Here is a 9,302-nt window from a genome sequence, read left to right on the forward strand (position 1 = left end):
GGCCTGTGCCTAAGGAGGGTCCTGTGGGCACTGGAGACTTGGGTCCCCAGGGCCAGCTGCTGAGGGAGGGGCCTGAAAATGACCCTCAACCCCTTACCTAGGCTGGCCACAGCCCCATGGCATGAGGGTCCCCACTGGGGGGTGTGGCAAGCCTGCAAACAGCCATCAGCTTCTCACCCAGGTTGGCCAGGGACTCCAGTGGGGACACCCACACTGAAGGGGGTGTGGCCAGCCTGAAAATGGCCCTCAGCCTCTCACCCAGGCTGTCCAGGCCCCCAAGTGGTGAACCTCACCCCATGGGGGCGTGACTGGCCTGCAAACTCCCCCAGCCCCTCTCCCAAGCCGGCACCATCTCCAGTGTATACCCCCACCACAATGGGGGCATTGCCAGCCTCCAAACCACCACAGGCCCCTTGCTCAGGCCACCCCGCCCCCACAAGGGAACCCCCATCCTGATCTGGGACAAACTTCAGGGCAAACCAGCCAGGCCCCACCTATGAACCAAGCCTCTATCTATACTAATAAAAGGATAACATACTAATTAGAGTGGGCGACATTCCACAGACCTTCTGGACAAAGCCATGGTAGCAGGGCCAAGGTAGAGGTGGTTAGGGGCAAAGAGGGGATGGCAGTTGTGGCTGATCAGGAAGGTGGTGGGGGACCATTGTGGGAGATCAGGCCAGCATGGAGGGGCAGTTGGGGTGAGCAGGCAAGCAGGGGGGCCAGTTAGGGGCACACAGCACATAAGTGGGGGTCAGTTGGGGGCGATGAGGCCTATGGGGGTCATTTGGGGTGAGCAGGCCAGAAGGGGGGAAGTTGGAGGCAAGCAGGCCAGTGGGGAGGGCAGCTGGGAACAAGCAGGCCAGCAAGGGGGGAAGTTGGGGGTGATCGCACTGGTGGGGGTGGCAGTTTGGGGCAAGTAGGCCAGTGGGGGTTGGCAATTGGGGGAAAGCAGGCTGGCATGCAGAGTGGTTAGGGGCTATCAGGCAGGCAGGCAGGTGAGCAGTTAGGAGCCAGCAGTCCCAGATTGTGAGAGGGAGGGATGTCTCAGATTGGAGAGGGGTCCCAGATTGGAGAGGGAGCAGGCTGGGTCGAGGAAAACCCCCCTCCCCCGTGCACAAATTTTGTGCACTTGGCCACTAATATCCTATCTAATAATAGAGAAACATGGTAATTAACCATAACTTCGCTACCCTTCCCATTAGCTAATCTGCAAGATATGCAAATTAACTGCCAACCAAGATGGCGGCCGGCAGCCAGGCAGCTGAAGTGAACAGGAGTTTTGCTTGCTCCAGTGATGGAGGAAGCCAAGGTTCCCCGTCTGCCGCCGCCCAGCTCTGAGCTGCAGTTTAAGAAACATTGTTGCAAATATAGAAGCTAAATAAACCCCAGAAACCTGCTTTCAGCCTGCCAGGATCTCAGAGCTGGAGTCACAACAAAGTTTCAAATACAGAAGGTAAACAAAGCCCAGAAACCTGCTTTCAGCAGCCGAGGTCTCAGAGCTGCAGCCAAGCCTCAGAGCTAAAGCTGGCTCTCAGCTCCAGTGACAGCCATAGAAGGTAAATAAATCCCAGAATAAAAAAGAAAAAAAGGAGAGGTTGGAGCTTCAGTCACCCGCCAGCCTGAAAACAGCCCTCAGCCCCTCACCCAGATTGGCCAGGCACCCCAGTGGGGACCCCCACCCTGAAGGGGGCGTGACCAGCTGCTAACAGCCTTCATCCCCTCATCCAGGCTGGCCAGGCACCCAAGCGGGACCCTCACCCTGATCCAAGACACCCTTCAGGGCAAACCAGCCAGCCCCCACCCATGCACCACACCTCTATCCTATATAGTAAACGGGTAATATGCCTCCCAGCACCGGGATCAGTGGAGCCGCGATGCCTCCTGGCCCCTGGAGCTGCATGACAGGGGTCAGCACCCAACCCCCCTGATTGCCATGCTGCTCTGTGTGTGACAGGGGGCGGTGCCCCAACCCCCTCATCTGCCCTGCTCTGTTTGACAGGGGGTGGCACCGCAACCTCCTCATGGACCCTGCCTTGAGTGTGACAGGGGGTGGTGCCCCAACCTCCCAATCGGCCCTACCCTGAGCATGACTGAGGGTGGCATCACAACCTCCTGATCTGCTCTGCTCTGTGCATGACAGGGGGGAGCTCCCCAACCCCCTGATCGGCCCTGCTCTGTGTGTGACAGGGTACGGAGCCCCAACCCCCCTGATGGGCCCTGCTCTGTGCGTTACAGGGGGCAGCGCCCCAACCCCCTGATCCGCTGACTCTGTAAGTGACAGGTGTGGCGCCACAACCCCCTGATTCGCCCTGCTCTGTGCATGACAGGGGGTGGCGCCGCAACCTCTCCATGGACCATGCCTTGAGTGTGACAGGGGGCGGCGCCCCAACTCCCCAATCGGCCCTGCTCTGAGCCCGACCAGGGGCTGCAGGGAAGGCACCTAGGGATTGGACCTGCCCTCTACCACCCGGGAGCAGGCCTAAACAAGCAGGTCGTTATCTCCTGAGGGGTCCCAGACTGTGAGAGGGCACAAGTGGTGCTGAGGGATACCCCTCCTCCAGTCCACAAGTTTTTGTGCCCCAGGTCATATATATATATATATATATATATATATATATATATATATATATATATATATATATATATATATATATATATATATATATATATCAGAGAGGGAGAGATAGGGAGAAAGAGATAGAAACATCAGTGATGAGAGAAAATTATTGATTGGCTGCCTCCTGCAAGCACCTTCAGAGGATCTAGCCCATAACCCAGGTATGTTCTCTGACCAGGAATTGAGCTGAGACTTCCGGGTTCATATGTTGACATTGAGCCATTCCAATCAGTTTCAGCATAGATTTCTCATTCTTTATATTTTGTGTCTGCTGATTTTAGGCTGTAATCCATTTTGAAAACTGAGGCCAAAAAAAATAGTAATTCTTTCAGGGATTGCTGCTTAGAGGATATTTGTATAAATAAATGATTTCACTTACCATTCATATAATTTATAAATAAACTAGAAGCTTTCAGGGATAGAGTTGGGTGAGCAGACAGAAGTAGCCCTGAGGGAAGCTGGTGGGTGAAGAGCACTGGGAAGTGTAAGAAGCACAGATCAGCATGTTATCCCTCTGAACAACCATCACCAACATCAACTCTGTGGACAAAGCTGAATTGTAAACATTTCTCTTCTTAGCTGATAAGAAGCTGTTCTCTACTTCCTATCTTTAAGGTATAAAGACATAAATCTTCTGTCAAAAGGAGTGTCTGTGTATTTAATAGTGATTCAAGTTTGTATTTTATGGCTTCCTATCAGATGAGCCAGTTTTTAACAACTAGCATGTTCAGCTTGCTCCAGTCAAAGTCTGCTCCAATGAGTTATTCAAACATTTCCCAATGTTTCTAGATAGCAAAGAGAAAAAAAATATTTAAAACTTAATTGTTTAGCTCTAACGCATGTTTCTGAGTGGTTAGCATGTCAGCCCATGCACCAAAGGGTTGTGGATTTGATTCCTGATCAAGGGCACACGCCTGGGTTGCATATTAGATGCCCTGCTCCAGTTAGGGCTTGTGCAGGAGGCAACAAATCAATGTGTCTCTCTCACATCTCTCATTCTCTCTCTCTCTCTCTCTCTCTCTCTCTCTCTCTCTCTCTCTCTCTCTCTCTCTTTCTTCCTTCTCTCCTTCCTCCACCCCTCCTTTCTACTCTCTCTAAAATATCAATCAAAAATATCCATATCCCCAGGTGAATATTAACAACAACAAAAAATGTAATTGTTTGTTTCTGTGACCCTAAACATTGATGAATAAGAAAAGGATAATCTTTCCCACAGATATAGGCTGGATATAAAGATCAAAGAGAAAGCAAGAATCAGAGAGATTTTGATCAATTTCTTTATTTAACAAATATTTATTGATAACCACTCTTTGTCCAGTATTGTGCTTGTCCACAGGTAATTGTGGAAATACAAGATGCAGATGGCCCTACCATCCTCACAGATTAAAATTTCTTGGGTGACATTGGTTAATAATATTGAATGAATTTCAGATGTACAAATGTACAATATATCATCTGTGTATTGCATCGTATGCTCACCACCCAAAATCTTGTCTTATTCCATCACGATATATTTGACCCTTTACTCTCTTCAACATTTCCCCACTCCCCTTTCACACCAGCAACCACCATACTGTGGTCTATGTCTATTTTTTAGTTAGTTAGCTAGTTAGTTTTTTGTTCTCACCCAAAGATTTTCTTAAATTGATTTTTTAGAGAGAAGAGAAGAGAGAAGAGAGGAAGGGAGGGGGAGGGAGGGGAAGAGAGAGAGAGAGAGAGAGAGAGAGAGAGAGAGAGAGAGAGAGAGAGAGAGAGAACCATGGGTATGAGAGAGTACATTGATTGATTGTCTCTTGCAGGGGCACTGTCTAGGGCTGGGGATCCAACATCCTACCCAGGTATGTAACCTTGACACAGAATCAAACCCGTGACCCTTTTGTTTTTGGTCTGATGCTCTAACCATTTGGCAATGCTGTCCAAAGCAATGAGTTTATTTGTTTTATTTGATGGCTGATTGATTTCTATTTTATATCCCAAATATGAGTGAAATCATATGGTTTTTGCACTTTTTCATCAGACATTTGTGCTGAGTATAATTCTCTCAAGATCCAGCAACTGGGTAGTTTTGAGTTGGATCACCCATGGACATGTCTGGTAGTTAGCAGGCTCTTGGGCAGGCTCGGTTGATGGGGATAACTGTGCCTTGTGTCCCCCACCATCAATCAGGCTGGTCCTGGCCTCTTTATGAAGCTGTTGCAGGGTCCTGAAAACCAGAAAGTGACAGCAAACCACACAGGGCATCAGCACTTTTGGAGTTTACTTGCATTATGCTTCTACTGCTCTGTTGTCCAGAGCAAATCACAGGGTCCACCCAGATGCAAGGGTTGGAGGAACAGACTGAGCATGATGTGGGAGGAGCTGCATATTCACATCTTAAAGAGGCAAGTGTACAGAGATAGGAATAATTCATGGCCTTATCTGACATCTGTCACACAAATTAACATGAGCTATCAGCATTGGAGCTGGGCTTTGATGATTTATGGTAGCATCTCCCATGATTTTCCTAATCGCCATCCTGATTAACAACTAATGCCCTCAGTATAACTGCAGGCTGGAGTTTTCCACTGAGATACTAACTAAATAATAATCTGAACTTGTACCTACAGTTTCCCTGAATCTTAGCCATCCTGTAGCCAGTGCTCTCAACTTCTGGAAATTTACTTCTCTCATCTAAGGATTCTGGTTATCAAATGTGGGAAACTCTGCTTCAGGGATGCTTTTGCCAATCCTTGGATTAGCAGCAGTTTCACCATAAAGTGTGTGAGAGATAGGGAATAACTACCGATTTCATGGAAGCCAGAGTGGGGAGTTCTGCAAAATCTCTCTTTTTTTTTTTTTTTTTTAAATATATATACATATTTTATTGATTTTTTACAGAGAGGAAGGGAGAGAGATAGAGAGTTAGAAACATCGATGAGAGAGAAACATCGATCAGCCGCCTCCCGCACACCTCCCACTGGGGATGTGCCCGCAACCCAGGCACATGCCCCTGACCGGAATCGAACCTGGGACCTTTCAGTCCGCAGGCCAACGCTCTATCCACTGAGCCAAGCCGGTTTAGGCTGCAAAATCTCTCTTACATTTGATTGATATTTTTAAAACAAATCATTCCAATTTACAGAATTGATGAAAGTGGAAAGTTAGGGGACTGCTGAGTCATGGATGGTGGTGGTAGCTTGGCCTTATGATGGTCTTCAAAATGGAGAGATGTGGTCAGATTTGTGGATAGAACCAGGAGAACTTGTAGATGGATTGTTTCTGAAAAGTAAGGCAAAGAGAGGAATCAAGGGAGATTCCTACTTTTTTGATCTGAGAAACTGGATGAAGGTGATGATATCTCTTAAAAATAAAATGAAGTTTACAATCATGTCTGCTGTATTCAGTGTGATGATGTATACATGGACTAAAAGCAGAGACAGGTGGTTGTAATATAGGATTGCTCCAGGAGGAATAAGTCTTTTTTTTCTATTAACATATTTTTATTGTTGATATTATTACAGATATCTTCCATTAACCCCTCTTCTCCCTCCTCCTCTGAGCTCCTACCCACCCACCCCAGGACTTAACTGCACTACAGCCTGTGTCCAAGGGCTATGCATATAAGTAAACAAGTTCTTTAGTTTATCTTGTATTGTCTCCCCAATTCCAATCCCGAGGTATGTCAGTCTGTTCCGTGCCTCCATGCTTCAGTTCTTATATTGTTGGTCAATTTATTCTGTTCATTAGAGTCTACAAATTAGTGAGATCATATGATATTTGTCTTTCTACCTTTGGCCTATTTTACTTAGCATATTATTTTCCAGGTCCATACATGCTGTCTCAAAGGTAAGAGATCCTTCTTTTTTTACAGCTGCACAGTATTCTGTAGTGTAAATGTTCTATAGCATTTTTATCCATTCATCTGGTGATGTGCACTTGGGCTATTTCCAAGTCTTAGCCATTATAAATAACTAGTGGCCCAGTGCATGAAATTCATGCATGGTGGTGGGGGTGTCCCTCAGCACAACCTGTACCCTCTCCAATCTGGGACCCCTCAGTGGATGTTGGACTGCCAATTTAGACACAATGGGATTCCATTGGGGCTAAACCGGCAGTCAGACAACCCCCTGGCAATACAGGACCACTGGCTCCTAACTGCTCACCTGCCTGCCTGCTTGATAGCACCTAACCACTCTGCCTGCCGGCCTGCTCACCCCTAACTGTCCCCCCTGCCAGCCTGATTGCCCCCAATGACCCCTCTTGCTGGCCTGCTTGCCCCCAACTGCCCCCCTGTCAGCCTGATCACTCCTAACTGCTCTCTCCTCCTGGTCTGATTGCCCCAAACTGCATCTGCCTCAGCCCCTCCACCATGGCTTTGTCCCGAAGGATGTTCAGAAGATCTCACTGTCTAATTAGCATATTGCCCTTTTATTAGTATAGATAGGATATGACATAGTGCCATAACTATAACATACTACTCTATTACTCTATGAGAATACATACTTCATGCGATAGGAAGGCATCTAATAAATTACATTGTATATGTTGTAATTAGTAGGAAATACTGTATTCGAAGCAATAATATACACCCTGTAACTAACCTTCCTGATTTGGGAATAGTTCCTGTTTTTTTTGTGTGTTTTTTTAACGTTTCCTGACTCCTGATGTATTTTTTTTTTCATTCTTTGGAACTTTACGGTTTATTGCACATGATTTGAGGTCTTTAATTTCTAACCACCAAATATTGAAAGGACTATTTTTTTCCATGAAGTTTAACATTAACATTAGTTAACTCATGTATTCATGTTTTTTAATTGTTAATGTGTTTTTATTGTAAGCATCTGAATTATTCACATTGCCATAGATCCTGAACTCATAAGCATGGACCATGCACAGGCTGGCAGCAAGCCAGGAAGCCACTCTGCAAGCAAACAGATATTCTGCATAAGGAGAAAAGTCATAGCACAACATTTAATGTCTAACCTGAGTCACCTCAGAATGTTACATATATTGACTTCTTAATTCATATAATATCGGGAAATCAACTGTTTGTGATGGGATTGACCTGGTTTCGGGTGGATTATTCCTGAAATAATTAAGGAAAGGGGACCTCAATCTTTCTTCTTGGTTGCTTGCTCCTCCCAGCATCTTCATCTTTCTTCTTGTCCTCAGCTTCTTGAAAATCTTCTCCTTCATCTTTACCTCCTTCTTCCTCCTTTGCATCCTCAAATTCTTCCTTGTACCTTCCTCCTCTTCCTCTCCTTCCTCTTCCTCAGCCTCTTCATTCTCCTTATCCTCCTCTTCAGCTTCTCCTTCAAAGGGGGGTTCATCCTTATTTTCCTTGGCTTTTGTAACCTCAATGGTCTCCTCCTCCTCGATCTGCTCCTCCTGGATGTGGCTGATGTATTAAGAAGGGAAGGAGCCAGCGGACATCAAGTAGGATCTGGTCTATAAACCACGGTAGGCAGATCTGCCAAAGACCTGGGAACTCTGGGAGTTGCTGCTGGCTATGCTTCCCACCCTGGTGAAACTGAGCCGGGTCTCCTCACCTTCCAGGAGTTTCCTGTAAGCTGCAATGTCAACGTCCAAAGTCATCTTCACATTGAGTAGATCCTGGTATTCTTTTAAATATCATGCCATTTCACTCTTTGTAGTTCTCAACTTATTTTCTAATTTGTTTATTGTGCCTTGCATAGCACTGATGTTGGTGTTCTGCTTATCCTGCAGCTCTTGTAGCTGCTTTTCCAGCGCTTTATTCATCCTCCAGCGTGCTTCCATCTTCAGGGTCTTGGCCATGAGCAGGCAGCGGCTCTCAGACACCTTCTCCTTGGGGGTACACACCGCTTCAGTATTCTTGGCAGTGCTCTTGTTCAGCACAGTGAAGCGGCTCTTGAACCATTATTCGGCATTCTGCATGCTCTTGGCAGCCAGCTTCTCCTACTGGACACAGATGTCCTTGAGCACGGCTGGTGTGTCCTGCTGTCAGCCTGGTGACCGGGGCCCTCTGCTCCCAACCCCACCCGAGCCCCAGTGACTCCTAACCAAGTCCCAAACTGCACTCTCAATCCTGCTGCCCTCTCCTCTCCTCACGCTGCCCTCTCCTAGAGCCTGCCCCCTGGGCCAGGGCTGCAGGACTCCAGGCAGGGTGGCTGTGGATGCTGCCGGTTTTCAGTGCCCGACCCCCAGGCCATCGCTGCAGGACTCCAGGAGGGTCTGAGAGGACCGGGCACCGCTATCTTGTGACTATGTGCGCTGCCATCTTTGTGAAGGAGTGATGCCTAATTTGAATATTATTCTTTTATTAGATATGATGCTGCTTTGAACATAGGGGTGCATATATTTTTTCAGATTGGTGTTTGGGTTTTTAGAATATATTCCCATAATGGTGTCACTGAGTCAAATGTAAGTTCCATTCTAAATTTTTTTAGGAAAATTCATACTGCTTTCCATAATCGCTACATAAATTTGCATTCCCACTAGCAGCCAACTCATCTTTCATTATCCTCTCCAGCTCTTCTTGTTTGTTCATTTTTTTATGATAGCCATTCTGATAGGTGTGAAGTGATATAACATACTCATTTTAATTTGCATTTCTCTGATAATTAGTGACTTTGAGCATTTTTTCATGTGACTCTTGGCCATTTGTATGTCCTCTTTGAGACAAGTCTATTCAGGTCTCCTGCCCATTTTTTAATTGAGTTGT

At 46.6% G+C, this 9,302-nt stretch overlaps 1 pseudogene; it reads right to left on the reverse strand.

Moving 5' to 3' along the window:
• Positions 1 to 7,710: 7,710 nt before the first annotated feature.
• Positions 7,711 to 9,049, reverse strand: LOC118665828 (annotated as a pseudogene).
• Positions 9,050 to 9,302: the final 253 nt, after the last annotated feature.

This window comes from Myotis myotis, unplaced genomic scaffold, assembly GCF_014108235.1.
Source record: "Myotis myotis isolate mMyoMyo1 unplaced genomic scaffold, mMyoMyo1.p scaffold_m19_p_11, whole genome shotgun sequence".
NCBI classification, from domain to species: domain Eukaryota; kingdom Metazoa; phylum Chordata; class Mammalia; order Chiroptera; family Vespertilionidae; genus Myotis; species Myotis myotis.